The following is a 15,095-nucleotide window of genomic DNA, read 5'->3' on the forward strand; positions in this document are numbered from 1 at the left end:
GTAAGAGGAATGAACATTAAGGACCAAAGCACATTCACTACTAGCTACCCACCTCTACCACACCATGGTTGTAGGAAAAACAACTCAATCTTAGATAGCTAATACCATCAAATGACATGCTTCACCAAGGTCATTATATCAAAATTGGCATATTTTAATCTTATATCTCTCAAACAATTATTCTAAAAAACATAAAACAACATTAAGTGTGCTCATTGTTAGCAAGTTAACACAAAGAAGTGAGCTCAAGTTAACACTTTTGGCTGTTGCTTTGACAAATGCAGTTGTAATTCATATGCATTACGTGGTTACGTGATGTTAGTAACAGTGAATGTGTCCACATCGAGTTTACAAAAGACATGGGGCCTCATTACACGGACGGCGGTAAGGGTTAACGGTCACCGTTAATGGCAACGGTGACCGTTAACCCTTACCGCCGTACTACGAGGTCCCTTAGCAGGTTGGTGCTCTAACGCCTGCTTTTTGCAGGCTTTAAAAACCAACCCGCTAAGGGACTTCGGAGCTAATTACGGCACCGCAAAATTGCGGTGCCGTAATTAGCGCCTTCCCCATTCCCATAGAGCCCTATGGGGCAGAAATGGGAATGGGGAAGGGCAATGGCGGAAGGGGGATTTACCGCCCCACCGACCTTGGAATGGGGCGGTAAATCCCCTTACCGCCAAGGCGGTGCCGGTAATTTACCGGCATGGTCCAGGGTGCTAATAGCACCCTGGATCACCGCCTTCCGTGTAGTGTCTACATTCTAGTATGTTTCTGGGGAAAGGAGAGCACTGTTGCAGTCTAGATCTCATCAGTGGTGTCCCAGGACCTGTCTTCAGGACGCAGCTTGTTTAGGATAAGTCAATTACACTGTCTGCATGGCACATATGTATCAGTGTTGTGACCTAGGAACAGATAAAATGGGACAAGTATGAGAAATTTTCATAAAAAACATGTGTGTTGTAAATAACAGAGTAGTGATCTTACTAACCTTGTATCAATTTCTTTGGGTGTAGAGGGCGAGATGATTGCATTTGTCAATCTAACCTGACATCAGATTTAGCCATCTGGGATACTCTGTGCTATAAACAAATATATATTGGGAGTCAGTCATTCTATGTCGGCACGTACCTTATTGTCATTTTCATATGTATTAAATAGGCATAGATTTTTACCGTCTTTTGTTGAAATGAGCAGTGCCAAGGCTTCTAGAGTCACGTGTAGAAGAAGGATTGTTCCCAAAGTAGCAAACCAAGGACTGCCTGTCCTATAATGCACCATACAATCTATTCGAGACAAAGCAGAAAAATGTGTTGGTACCAAGACTCCCATTATAGCCAGCACTTTCTGTGCCCCTACCTATCTAGATGTTCAAAGAGTGGAACACTTACTTTGGAATGCGTGTGCTGGATAAAGACTTAATACAGCCACAGGACTTCACATGTCATCTACGCATGCAGACATTTCACTTGAAATATTCACCCTGTATTTGTTTAAGGAGAATGTGCCAGTTAGGAAGTTTTACTGTTCTAATGGGTTCGTCTAATGCATTTAAGACAGCAAAAGTGAAGGATTAACAGCTTACTTCCAAGAGCCGTGGTGGAGTTTCATATTTACAAACGAGATGTTCGGCATGAAAAAACGGGCTGAAGCCGCACTGCTGTCATATCCTCTCTGCCTGTCAGCTAACAGACAGAGAGGACCGGACTACTGCTAAAGTGTATAGCACCTTACTATCATAGAGCAGGCGTGCCATCTTTGAATGGTGTACTGTATATTAGTAGATGGCTAGAAATATATATTTTCTTGTTGCGCCAGTGTTTTGGGATACTATACCTATAGACCCAGCTGTTTTTACAGCGTGTATTATTCATAGCTCACCATATTGCCTGCATATATGCAATATTCTGACGCCGTGGAAACCCGGCTGTACCTAGGGTGTCATAAATACAATGGAAGGATTTGACTACGGATGTGGGATGTACTTACATAGTCCATCTGCATTCTACATGTAATGCATATCGTAGATGGATACAGATCCCTGCATTGATGATTCCATAGATTGCAGCACAGTGGGAGTCTAGATGAAAAACCTCTCTTCATTGTTTGACACTTCAGATGTGTCAGAATGGACAGCCTGGTGTTAACGGACGAAAAGATTCCATTCCACGGCAATGTTCAGTCCAGATTGGGCAGTTTTTAGATCATAAACCCATTTCTGCTCCAATTTTTTTAGGGACAAGTCTCTATTGCCGCTACAAGGGGCTTGTCAGGTGTCCCATTTCGGAATGCTGAACAGTGTTCACCTAGTCCTAATTTAACAGATCTAATTGTTTTGCCCACATATATGAGGCCACGCAGGCCTTTTATCCCGTATATTACCCACTTGGTGAGGCAGTTCGAAAAAGACCTGTATTTCCACAAACGACCGTTTAGGTCAATTTGCTTCATATTCTTGGTGAGGTGGCATACCGAGCATTGCCCGCATGCAAAGTGTCCACAAACTGGAGGAAGCCCCCACAGTGTCGACTGCATCGGTGTCTGGATTTTGTTCATTGGATAGGTGTGAACCAGTTTGTCCCGAAGATTAGGCATCCTTTTGAATGCAAATCTTGGGCAATTGGGTCTAAAATCTTGTGTTTGAACAGTTTTCCAATTTTTTAGTATAATCCTTCTCAGGTCATTACTTAACGGAGAGAAAGATGAGATACATTTAATTCTATCTTCTTGAGGTTTAATTTGTTTTTTTCAGGATAACCTCACGATTCGCATTTTGTGCTCGTTTCATGGATCTCCTAATTATCTTGCGGGGATACTGTCTATGTTGCAGTTTGTTACTTAGTTCCTGACTGTTATTTTTAAAATCTTCGATCTCACTACAATTACGTCGGATTCTGAGAAATTGCCCATAGGACAGATTTTCCCGGAGACTTTGTGGATGGAAGCTGCTGTATAGCAGTAATGTATTCTTGTCCGTAGGTTTTTTATACAATGTAGAGCCCAGCCTTTGGTTGTTCTTTTTGAAAAATTTTAAATCAAGAAATGCAATGCTTTCGCTATTGAAAGTCATTGTAAATATGATGGTTTGGCTCTGGGGCCAACCTGCAAGTTAGTTGGCAGCCAGGGGTTTTCGGACACAGTCAGCCTCATTACGACCCCGGCGCTAAACCATGGTGCTATTAGCACCATGGTCCATGCCGGGGTCGGCCATGGTGAATGGCGGAATTACCGCCCCATTCCAAGATTGGCGGGGCGGTAATTCCCCATTCACCATGGGCCCTTCCCCATCCCATTTTTGCCCCATAGGGCTCAATGGGAATGGGGAAGGCGCTAAGTACGGTGCCGCAAATTGCGGCACCGTACTTAGCACCAAGGTCCCTTTGCGGCACCCTACTTTAACGGCTGGTAAAACCAGCCGTTAAGGTCGGGTCCCGCAAAGGGACCTCGTAATCAGGCGTTAAGGGTTTAACGGCGCTGACACCTTTTACGGCGCCGTTAAACCCTTAACGCCAGGGTCGTAATGAGGCCCACTGTGAGAAGGTTGGAGAAAGTATTGTACTTTTTATATTACCTCTATGCCTCGTACCAGTACGTTATGGGGTCCCAACCTCCCTGCCAGGAATCCATTCCCTAATTTCAATATTACTCATATGACAATTGAAAACATAACACTTCCAGTGACCACGTGTATCCGTTTTAATTTTCCTGCTATCCTGTCAGGAATTCAAGTGGATCGCTGGGCTGCCCATTGCACTCTTTATCCTCTCCTTGCATGCCTTGCGGGGGCAACTGTGTAGTTCCATTCTATCTGCAGCTCTAACTGGGTTGTGGGTGTGAGGGGGAAGGTGGGTAGCTTCTCATCCCCTTGAGTGGCAGGGCGTTCGGTTGAGTTTGTTTTTCAGTCCCACTGCAGCCCGTCATGGTGGTTCCTGCTGCGGGTGTCCTTCATGCTTCTGTCCAAAACAAAGAGTCGCTCTGGACCCAGGAGCAGGTGATGATGGGGGGAGCCGGCGTCTGGGCCTTCAATTCACTATGAGGGTTGTGTATTTTTTCAGTGCTGGCATGGTCTGGGTTGCGTGGTATTTTATGGTGTGTTTGGAAACCCGGTGGAGCATGTCACGCACGTGTAGGTTGCACTGTGCCCTTGTTTTGCACCCGCAGATCTTCTCCCACCACAAATACCTATTTGTGTCATGAAATCGGGCTGCATTTACATCCGGAAACGGCAACACACAAGCCTCTGGATGTGTTGGCAGTTGCCATGAAACCTGGGAACATGGACTTCAGTTCCCAGATGAACCGTGATCATTTTACAGGGAATTCTTGTCACACGTCATCACGCAATAATACGTGGAGCCAGAAATGTTTTGCTATTAAACCTGTGTAAGCCAGAAGCTCGCCACTAAATACACTTTCCGGTGAGTCCTTGCTTCTTTCATCATACCATGGGCCTACTGGCACCTATATCAGTGCTAATCCTAGCTAATCTGGGATTGTATCTAGCAGAACCATCATCTGAGAGCCTCTCCAGCACCTATATTAAAACAATATGTTTTGGGCCACATCGGACTGTCATCCAACAGACAATACTAATAAGCAATTGCAGACCCAACAAGACACACAGAGGACCTGGCCCAATAGCCGAACCCAATGGGAGATACCATCCCCTCGACAGGCACTGGAAACTCATCAGGAACAGGGTCCCTCTCGAATCCACACAAACAATCAAACACAACAACATGCAAACTCTTCTCTCTGCACCAACAAACGATGAGAATGCAGCTATACCCCTCAATTAATTTTGCCCTAGCTGCACACTTACCTATACACCTCCATGAACACCTCAAAAGCCTTTAGAACCTGGCTATACCCCACTAAAATCAGCCTAGCTGCACACATAATCCCATTCACAAACTCCTCCACCGCCAGAATGCAGCTACCCAAATCCAACTGGACTTGCTGCGCACATTGTACTGAACTCACACAACCACTGCCCCATGCTTTGCACTAGAATGCATTTACACACCACTTAATCTGTCCTGGCTGCACACATACCGACTGCACCCAAGCACTCTACTACATTACTCTCTCAACTGACCTGTACTGCGCTTCCCAAGGGTGTTCAACCCACAGTGCTTTGGAATCATACCAATGGTAAAAGGTGCTATACATATGCCCAATGTCATAACCTAACATAATATGACCATGACACTGTGAGAGGACGTGTTAATGCTGATTTTGCCCAGTATAGCAAACCCCAAGAATGGCCAAATCAGATTTAAATTCCTCCTCGTTTTGACAAGTTTTTCCACAACAGGAGAGGCACAACTGTTTTTAACTTACAACTAGTCTGGATGGGTGTCACTATAACTCAACTTGCTCTGTACCTGGAAGCTGTAATCACTGGTGCACTGCCTAGCAGAAAGAAATACCCTGATAGTGATTGACTGCCATGTAATTCAATGTTAGAACTTGTAATATCCATTTTACTTTGTAATGAGTGAATTTGAATAAGCTCCCCACTGAAAGGTGGGTTGTCTCAAATCCATAAGGGCAATGTTGAAAAAGACCACTAATTAAAAAGTCTAAATATAAGGCCAATATTCACCCTTCGATACTTCACTTTATTCCCTTTGGGTATGTCCATAGTTACTTGCTTCTAAATGTGTCACAAACATATGAAGACTCAAACAATAAAGTTGAATGGTTTAAACACTATTATGTGTCCTTTCATCGGGACCAAGCCAAACGCGGGTGAAACCAACTTCTGTAATAAATCTATGTTAACAAAGTTGCTGGCATGCAAGCAGCTGTCTAGCCGCTGTTTCCTTCGAGATACACACTATCGGAAATTGATGTGGGCACTTTCATACTTTCTCACACAGTGCATTCAAAATGACATGAGCAACTTGAGACACTTGATTGGACACGTGGTAAGAGACCCGTCTTAAAAGTTTGACACAACCATACTATGTGCACTCATGGTGTACGCATACATGCAGAGGCGCAAATGAGTGGGGGATACCATAGGTAGATAAATGATGTTATTTTTTTATTTTTTGGGCATGCACTTTTAGTGATAGAATTTTTTCTGGTTCATGGTTGCTGGATCAAACTCTGATGCAACAGCATCCGTTGAGATTTGAGACAAGTCACCTCAGTGGTGATAATCTTAATCGTCACTCATCCACCCATCAGTATTTAAAATGGAAATGATATGCTGCACAATTACCTGGCAGCTCAGTAAATCACCATTTGGCCCTCTCTTTCTCCTTCTTTTTGATTGACAATGCGCCAGCAATAATTAGAGACAGCTTTCAGGTGAATATCAAGTTGAGTTATTCTGACTTCCTGTCACAATATCTGTGCTCAATATATGGCAGACATAGCTGAATGGTACCTGTCTGTAATGCAATTCAGTATACAATGGTCTTGCATAGTGCACGACTTCAATATTGGAGGCCTCATTGCCTGTAGCTCTGAAACAAAATTGTTGGGTGGTCGTTAATGGAGTCTGGGTAGGCTGATGCAGGTCCTGTTGTGATGATGAATTCAGACTGGAAGTTCCAATTTTCTAGGTGCAATAATGATTGTGAGTGGTTTGTGGCAGTGCAAAAACAAAGAGGTGATGGCTGGAAGGTTTAGACTGAATCTTAACCACTGGCATCGCTCGGGGCAACCCTCCAGACCATCGTTCTTCGTCTGCCAAGCCATTACAGAAGGGGAAAGACCATATGCAAATCAGGTTTGGCCCCACCCCAAAAGGGGCAGTCCAGCCCAAACTGCTACGTCACATCCCTTCTGCACGAGACCACAAGCATCCCCAAACATGTTTCACCCTTGTTGGGGCTCATCAGTGAGGCGTAGCTTGGGTCTCTAGGCCCAGCAGGCACAGGACCCACGTCTGGGCATACCCGTCCCACTCGGGGTGACAAAACAAAAACAAAGAGGTGATGGCTTAAAGGTTTGGACTGAATCTTAACCACTGGCACTGCTCGGGGCAACCCTCCAGACCATCGTTCTTCGCCTGCCAAGCCATTACAGAAGGGGAAAGACCATATGCAAATCAGGCTTGGCCCCACCCCAAAAGGGCCAGTCCAGCCCGAACTGCTAGGTCAAATCCCTTCTGCACAAGACCACAAGCATCCCCAGACATGTTTCGCCCTTGTTGGGGCTCATCAGTGAGGGAGCAGCTTGGGTCTCTAAGCCCAGCAGGCACGGGACCCACGTCTGGGCATACCCGTCCCACTCGGGGTGACAAAGCAAAAACAAAGAGGTGATGACTGAAAGGTTTGGACTGAATCTTAACCACTGGCATTGCTCGGGGCAATCCTCCAGACCATCGTTCTTCGCCTGCCAAGCCATTACAGAAGGGGAAGACCATATGCAAATCAGGCTTGGCCCCACCCCAAAAGGGCCAGTCCAGCCCGAACTTCTAGGTCATATCCCTTCTGCACGAGACCACAATCAACCCCAGACATGTTTCGCCCTTGTTGGGGCTCATCAGTGAGTAGTAGCTTGGGTCTCTAAGCCCAGCAGGCACGGGACCCACGTCTGGGCATACCCGTCTCACTCGGGGTGACAAAGCAAAAACAAAGAGGTGATGGCTGGAAGGTTTAGACTAGGGGTGTACCGAACTTCGGCTTCGAGTAAACATTCGGCCGAATTCCGGCTGAAATTAGCTATTCGGCTTTCGGCCGAATAGCTAATGTAATATTTACTCGAAGCCGAAGTTCAATACACATCTGCTTGCCATTTTTATTTGGTGCTAGTAGGGTGCAGTATTGCACTCGAGCCACCGGAGGGGAGCATTGCCATATGCATATGTCGTGTAGACACTGCCACACAAGGGAGTGTTTCTGGCTAACTCCGTCCTGCCCTGCAGTTCTTCATTTACTTGTACAAGTAAAGCCAATGCATGCACGAGACTTCTTATTTGTTTCATTTTCTACAATACATGGATGATGGAACCCACCCACTGCTGCGCCACCGCTCAGATAGCACAACTTTCAGCAAAAGCAGAAGCTCCCTCTCGCTCCTCGTGTGCTCCTCGTGTGCTCATGTATTACTTACTTTTTTAATGAACGCGTGATAGAGTTAAAATAAACTTTACGCACATTTTTTTACACTTTCTAGAGTGTTACAGTTGCAATACAAATTGCCACCAAAGACACAGAGAAAAGGACAAGAACTGTATTTTTCTGAGAACGCAACAGCTTTATTGATTAGCATGAGAATTTCAAAGCCGTCTCCTCCACACAGCTCCAGATTTGCATGTAAATGGCCACAGCCATCAGCATATTAGAGGCTCAGTGCAGTCTGGAAACACCCTGGCTTGAGAAAACCCCCATGGCGGACCACAGCCTGCCCACTGAAACACCACAGCAGTCCCAAACAAATTGAGCATTTCAAAGCTGCCTTCTCGGCAGGGCTAGCCATTTGCATGCAAATGGCCAAGGCCACTACTGCCCATTGTTCGCCAAGGCAGACGATCCCGGGTGGTGGCATTGTTGACCCTCCGCCCTGTCATTGGGCAGTCTCAAGAGGAGATTGAGGCTGTGGAGGGTGGGGGCTGCATGGCCTCACAGTCACATCTGGAGCCTGGTAGTTCCTATAGCAGGTCGCAAATTCCACAGAAACACCCCAGAGGCATTAGCTGTTCAGACACGAACAATAGATTGTAAAAATAGATTCCAGGCAGCCAGGACAGCAGGGAGTAGCCATTGACGGGACACAGTGCCAGAAAGACTCACTGTAAATTGTGCTCTCTTCCGTGGCAACATGCAATAAAATAAAGCCCCTCCCTGAGGTAGACAAGTGTTTTTAAAGACCAATACTCGACGTTCTCCAAAGCGAAAACCCAGCTGCATTTGCTAGAAGCTACTTTCCATTGCAAATAAGTCCCTATATAATTAATTTCCCCACACTGCGACGTGTGTGCATTTTCCGTGGAAAGGAGTGTAACATCAGTACCCGGATCTTTGTATACCACCCTGACAAACATGCTATCAGGCTGTCATGCTGCATATGTTTCTCTAAGGACAAACATGCCAACTTAACCTTTGTGTGGGAAACGTTAAAAGTTCTTGACTTCCGCTTGTCTTTCTCCAATTTAAAATATCCAGCGCTCCCTCCATCTACTATTCGGTTCACTATTCGGTTCCGGCCGAATAGTTCTGCAACTATTCGGTATTCGGCCAAATAGTAAATGTACTATTCGGTACACCCCTAGTTTAGACTGAATCTTAACCACTGGCATTGCTCGGGGCAACCCTCCAGACCATCATTCTTCGCCTGCCAAGCCATTACAGAAGGGGAAAGACCATATGCAAATCAGGCTCTGCCCCACCCCAAAAGGGCCAGTCCAGCCCGAACTGCTAGGTCACATCTCCTCTGCACAAGACCACAAGCATCCCCAATGATGTTTCACCCTTGTTGGGGCTCATCAGTGAGGAATAGCTTGGGTCTCTAGGCCCATCAGGAACGGGAACCACATCTGGGCATACCCGTCCCACTCGGGGTGACAAAGCAAAAACAAAGAGGTGATGGCTGGAAGGTTTACACTGAATCATAAAAACTGGCATTGCTCGAGGCAACCCTCCAGACCATCGGTGTTCGCCTGCCAAGCCATTACAGAAGGGGAAAGACCATCTGTAAATCAGGCTTGGCCCCACCCCAAAAGGGGCAGTCCAGCCCAAACTGCTAGGTCACATCCCTTCTGCACGAGACCACAAGCATCCCCTAACATGTTTCGCCCTTGTTGGGGCTCTTCAGTGAGGAGTAGCTTGGGTCTCTAGGACCAGCAGGCACGGGACCCACGTCTGGGCATACCCGTCCCACTCGGGGTGACAAAGCAAAAACAAAGAGGTGATGGCTGGAAGGTTTAGACTGAATCTTAACCACTGAGGAGGCCCAACACAGCCGAAACATGTCTGGGGTTGCGTGTGTTTCCGTGCAGAGGGGACCTGGCCTAGCAGTTTGGGCTGGGCTGCTACCATTGGTGGCAGTACCAGACTGATTTGCATATGGCTGGACCCCTTTTGCAATGGCGCAGACGGGCTAAAAAACGGTGGTGTGGAAGGTTGCCCAGAGCAACGCCAGTGGTACAGATTCATTCGAAACCTTCCACCCATCACTTTTGTGGTCACAGTTTGTCTCACTATGTGAGAGAGGTTATGCCCAGACGTGGGTCCCTTGCTCGCTGCGCCATAGGAAACCAAGCTGCACCTCACTTAGGAGGCCTAACACGGCCAAAACATGTCTGGGGTTGCTTGTGTTTCCATGCAGAGGGCAGCTGGCCTAGCTGTTTGGGCTGGGCTGATACCATTGGAGGCATTACCAGACTGATTTGCATATGGCTGGACCACTTTTGCAATGGCACAGATGGGCTAAAAAATGGTGGTGTGGAAGGTTGCCCAGAGCAACGCCAGTGGTACAGATTCATTGGAAACCTTCCACCCATCACTTTTGTGGTCACAGTTTGTCTCACTATGTGAGAGAGGGTATGCCCAGATGTGGGTCCCTTGCTCGCTGCGCCATAGGAAACCAAGCTGCACCTCACTGAGGAGGCCCAACACGGTCAAAACATGTCTGGGGTTGCTTGTGTTTCCGTGCAGAGGGGACCTGGCCTAGCAGTTCGGGCTGGGCTGCTACCATTGGTGGCAGTACCAGAATGATTTGCATATGGGTGGACCCCTTTTGCAATGGTGCGGACGAGCTAAGAAACGGTGGTGTGGAAGGTTTCCCAGAGCAACGCCAGTGGTACAGATTCATTCAAAACCTTCCACCCATCACTTTAGTGGTCACAGTTTGTCTCACTATGTGAGAGAGGGTATGCCCAGACGTGAGTCCCTTGCTCGCTGCGCCATAGGAAACCAAGCTGCACCTCACTGAGGAGGCCCAACACGGCCGAAACATGTCTGGGGTGGCTTTTGTTTCCGTGCAGAGGGGACCTGGCCTAGCAGTGCGGGCTTGGCTGCTACCATTGGTGGCAGTACCAGACTGATTTGCATATGGCTGAGTCCTTTTGCAATGGCGCAGACGGTCTAAAAAACGGTGGGTTGGAAGGTTGCCCAGAGCAACGCCAGTGGTACAGATTCATTCGAAACTTTCCACCCATCACTTTGTGGTCACACATGGTTTGTGGTAGTGACACATGGGTTTGTGTTTCATCTGGAAAGTACAGACCTAGTTCAGTCCCTTGGAAGTGAATGCTTTGAGACCAAATGAACAACTGGCATATGGGGTTGTATGTGATTTTACTCGGGAAGTGTAGGAATAAGTAGTGTGACGTCAGACTCCTATAGAAAGTGTATGCCAGTGTACACATGATGATGGTGTTGCAGCCGGTGTGTGTTGTTTAGCACTGATGTGAGACACTGATGAAAATCGTACACACCAAAGAAAGGATTGGGTATAGTATAGCATAGCATTTAGTGTAGAATAGTGTAGTGATCACCAATGAACCCGGCTAATTATTAATACACTAACCAATACATTTAATAGACTACACTATTGGTAATTAGCGGGTGAAAGGGCAACATTTACACAGTAATGTGGGTTTAGAAAGAAATGTAGAACATTTTAAAACTGAGACTGGACTGCAATGTACATTGCAGACAGCAGCATGCATTTTGTAAAGATCTTTGAGCAGGAAGCTGAAGGAAACTGGAATAAAAAAATGTTGCATGGGTCATCCGGGTTGGGGAATCAGCGCTGTACAAAGGGGATTGTCAAGAAGCTAATAGGCTTTTGAAAATCTATTGAAGGGCTGGCCAAACTAGGGGAGGTGTTTGATTGATGTGGGACCTCACGGAAAAGAGAAACTGACATCAGTGTGTGTGAGCTTTCTTGTGTGCTTTGTTATGTGCACTGGGCTTGTTGTGACCAAAAGGGTGGCATACAATGTCTGAGGTGTTTGTTGTCTGCAGATGTTGTGGTTGTAGCATGGTTAGAGAGGGGTTTCTGGTTTTCATGTTTTGATGGGTTGTTTTACTAGTGCTCTGGGAATTTGTAGTATATGAGAGTTTTGAGGGTGTAGAAGAGAGAAGCTGGCTTACTTAGTTGGTTTCTGATGATCTCTGGGTGTCGTTTTTTCATTCTGTATTTTACCATATATACTTTGCTCCAAGAGTATGGTTTGTAGAGGTGGGTTTCTATATTTATCTTGGTGAGTTGAATAGCCAGGTTATTAGCTATTTCCTGAATGCTAGGTGGTCTTCTGTTGTTCTTATTTCCTTCGGTATCGATTTCCATAGTTTAGCTATCTGATAGGAGAAGGCGCTTCCTCTGAATTTCCTTTTCTCGTAGTGTCTCGAGACTCTTTCTGGTTGGTAATGGGTGATTTTAGTTTGGAGGAATTTGGCTTCTTGTTTAAGTGATAATTTATGGAAAATGCAGAGGGCATTGAAGTTAATGGGCCTCATTACGAGTTTGGAGGTAGCCATTCCATTTTTAGTGGCATGGCTACCCCCAAACTCGGGTCACGAAAAATGTGAATTACCGGGCCATTCCGACCTTTGCGGGCCCGGTAATTCCCATTCGTTGGACACGGATCCGGACATCCCCATTTGTGCCCCCAATGGGCTCAATGGGAATGGGGAGAATGCTAACAACGGTCCCGTCGTTAGCATCCTGTTCTGCTAGCGGGTGCCGTAATGAGGCGTTCAAGCAACAATGGTAGCACTACCGGCGCCATTGTTGCCTTACCGCCAGCGTCGTAATGAAGCCCAATGTGTTTCTTTACTGGCAGAAATCAAAGACTTCCCAGGATCAGTGTGATGTGTTCTCTTCTATTTAGTCTATGGATTAGTCTTGCTGCAATATTTTGTATGCATTGTAGTTTTTTTTATGAGGCATTCTGTCAATCCAAGATAGAGACTGTTTGCATAGACTCTTCCTGATAATACCAAGGGGATAATTGCAAGCATGCTGTGTGGGAAATTGAGGTAAGGGAGGATACTCTTATTAATAGCAGAGATAGAAACATTGGGCCTCATTATAACAGTGGCGGTACAGTAATAACTGGTAGTGCTGCCGGCGCCGTTGTCCCTGTACCGCCACATTACGAGTTCTGCACGCGGGTGCCGCTCTGCACGCCTGGTGAAACCAGGCGTGCAGAGCGGCACCCTTTTGCAGAACTGGATGGTAGCAACGGTACCATTATGAACGGTACTGCTGATACCATCCTCCCCATTCCCATTTGAGCCCTATTAGGGCTCAAATGGGAATGGGGACGTACAGGCTCCGGGTACCGCGATAGGGGAATTACCGGGCCCGGCAAGGTCAGAATGGCCCGGTAATTTCCTTTTCGCGGGACCTGGAGTCGGATCCGAGTTCGGGGATAGCCATGCCGGTATAAACGGCATGGCTACCTCCAACCTCATAATGAAGTCCATTATTTTTCTATTGCATTGGCCTGTGGTTCCAAAGAGAGGCTGTTGTCCATGGAATTCTCCAATTTCTTATAACACTTGATGTCTCCAGTTCGGTTACCATGCTCGGTGGTCAAATCATGTATGCCTGTGTCGTATTGTGTATCGTTGGGGAGATCATTATTCCTGTTTGAATTGGATTTAGATTGAGGTTGTTATTTGTCATCGAGGTGATTATGTTGGTGAGGCAGTTGTTTATGGCATTGTCAGGGTATCAGTCGGAAGTTATCTTGAAGCTGAGTCGGGTATCATCTGCGTAGTTGTAGACTGTCAGTTCTGGGTTGGAATGAGTTTCATTAGGAAGGTGATAGATAGGCATGGTATCAAGAGAGACAAAGACGCAGATGATTTAGTTTAAAAGCATTTATTTAAAATATTGAAGGTTGGTGTGATGCATATCTTGCCCTATCTCTACTTTCCCTTAACTGATATTGCTAAGGATGGCTGATGTCATTAAGTCCCAAAATAAAATCTGTCTGTGTCAAACCTATGATTGCCCTCCCTCTTGAAACAAAATGCTGTGTCAGGTTTCTCTAAAAGAAAATAGTGTTCTAAAAAGAAGTAAAACACTAGGCTGGAGTGAGCCCAGTCCCTGCAGGCCTCTCAGGGTTCGCTTACCCAAGCTCAGGCCCCTCCAAAGTTCACAAATATTTCACAAAACACAAAAGTTCAGGTTTTAGAGATTTGCTTTTCAAGACACAATTTATTCTCTTGGGTTCAAACAGCCTTTCACAACTTTTTGCGAATGTTGCTCACACTTCACTCTTCAGTGTAGCTCCCCCGTTTTCAACCATATCTCAAGTGGTGCTGTTTATATCTTTCCTTAAACACTGGTTAGGTATCAGAGTATTTTGAGAATACAAAGCTTTACTTGTCCCTATGCACGACTACTCTGATACTTCATTTCATCTTCTTCAGGCTTTCTTTCTCTGCTTCCTTTCTCTGCATTGTCATGACTTTTCTGGTGCCTCCATCACATAGGATTTATATTTTCTTCCGGTGCTTCTGGCATTCTCTTTCTCTTACTCTGCTGCTTCTTTAGGCTTCTTGTGTACTTTGACCCTCATTACAAATCGCCCGGTATGGAAACAACGGTGGCGGTAAACCCGTGCCGGGCGATCACAACTTATGCAGGCGGGAGGTGATGTTCCCACCAGGTCTGACCTGGTGGGTTTAAAACTGCCCGGCTGCAGGCAGACGAGGAAAACACCGGCAGCATTACGAGATGCTGCCGGTGTTTCCATGATCCCCATTTCCATTGAGTCCCATAGGACTCAATGGGAATGGGGATTAACACCATTCCGCCTCCGTGATTCCCGGGAAACTGGGGTTGTAATGCCCCAGTAATTCCGGGAATCACGGAGGCGGAATGGTAATATGAGTCTGGCGGTAACCAGGCGGTTTTACCATCTCGGTTACCGCCGGACTCGTAATGAGGCCCTTTCTGTCTGTTCTTTTGCTTTCTGTGTTGCTTGCACGTTTAGATCACTTTCCTTTTCGTCCAATGAACTTCCACACTTTAAATCAATTTATTTTTCTTCCATGCCGGTTGCATGCTTTATTCTGTTCTTTTTCTTCAGACACTTTATATACAAATCTCCCACTCCATTCTACTACGCGCACCGGATTTCTTCAAAATTTGGAAACTCAATGGTTAGTGCG

General features: G+C 46.3%; 1 long non-coding RNA gene across 1 annotated transcript; it reads right to left on the minus strand.

The window, feature by feature from the left end:
* Positions 1–997: 997 nt before the first annotated feature.
* Positions 998–1,483, minus strand: LOC138579571 (uncharacterized). The gene is made up of 3 exons (XR_011304079.1): positions 1,392–1,483; positions 1,176–1,286; positions 998–1,082 (listed from the first exon to the last, which is right to left on the minus strand). It is a non-coding gene; the product is annotated as an uncharacterized lncRNA (long non-coding RNA).
* Between the last annotated feature and the right edge of the window lie 13,612 nt (positions 1,484–15,095).

Source organism: Ambystoma mexicanum, chromosome 3p (genome assembly GCF_040938575.1).
Source record: "Ambystoma mexicanum isolate Mex_15411 chromosome 3p, UKY_AmexF1_1, whole genome shotgun sequence".
NCBI lineage: Eukaryota > Metazoa > Chordata > Amphibia > Caudata > Ambystomatidae > Ambystoma > Ambystoma mexicanum.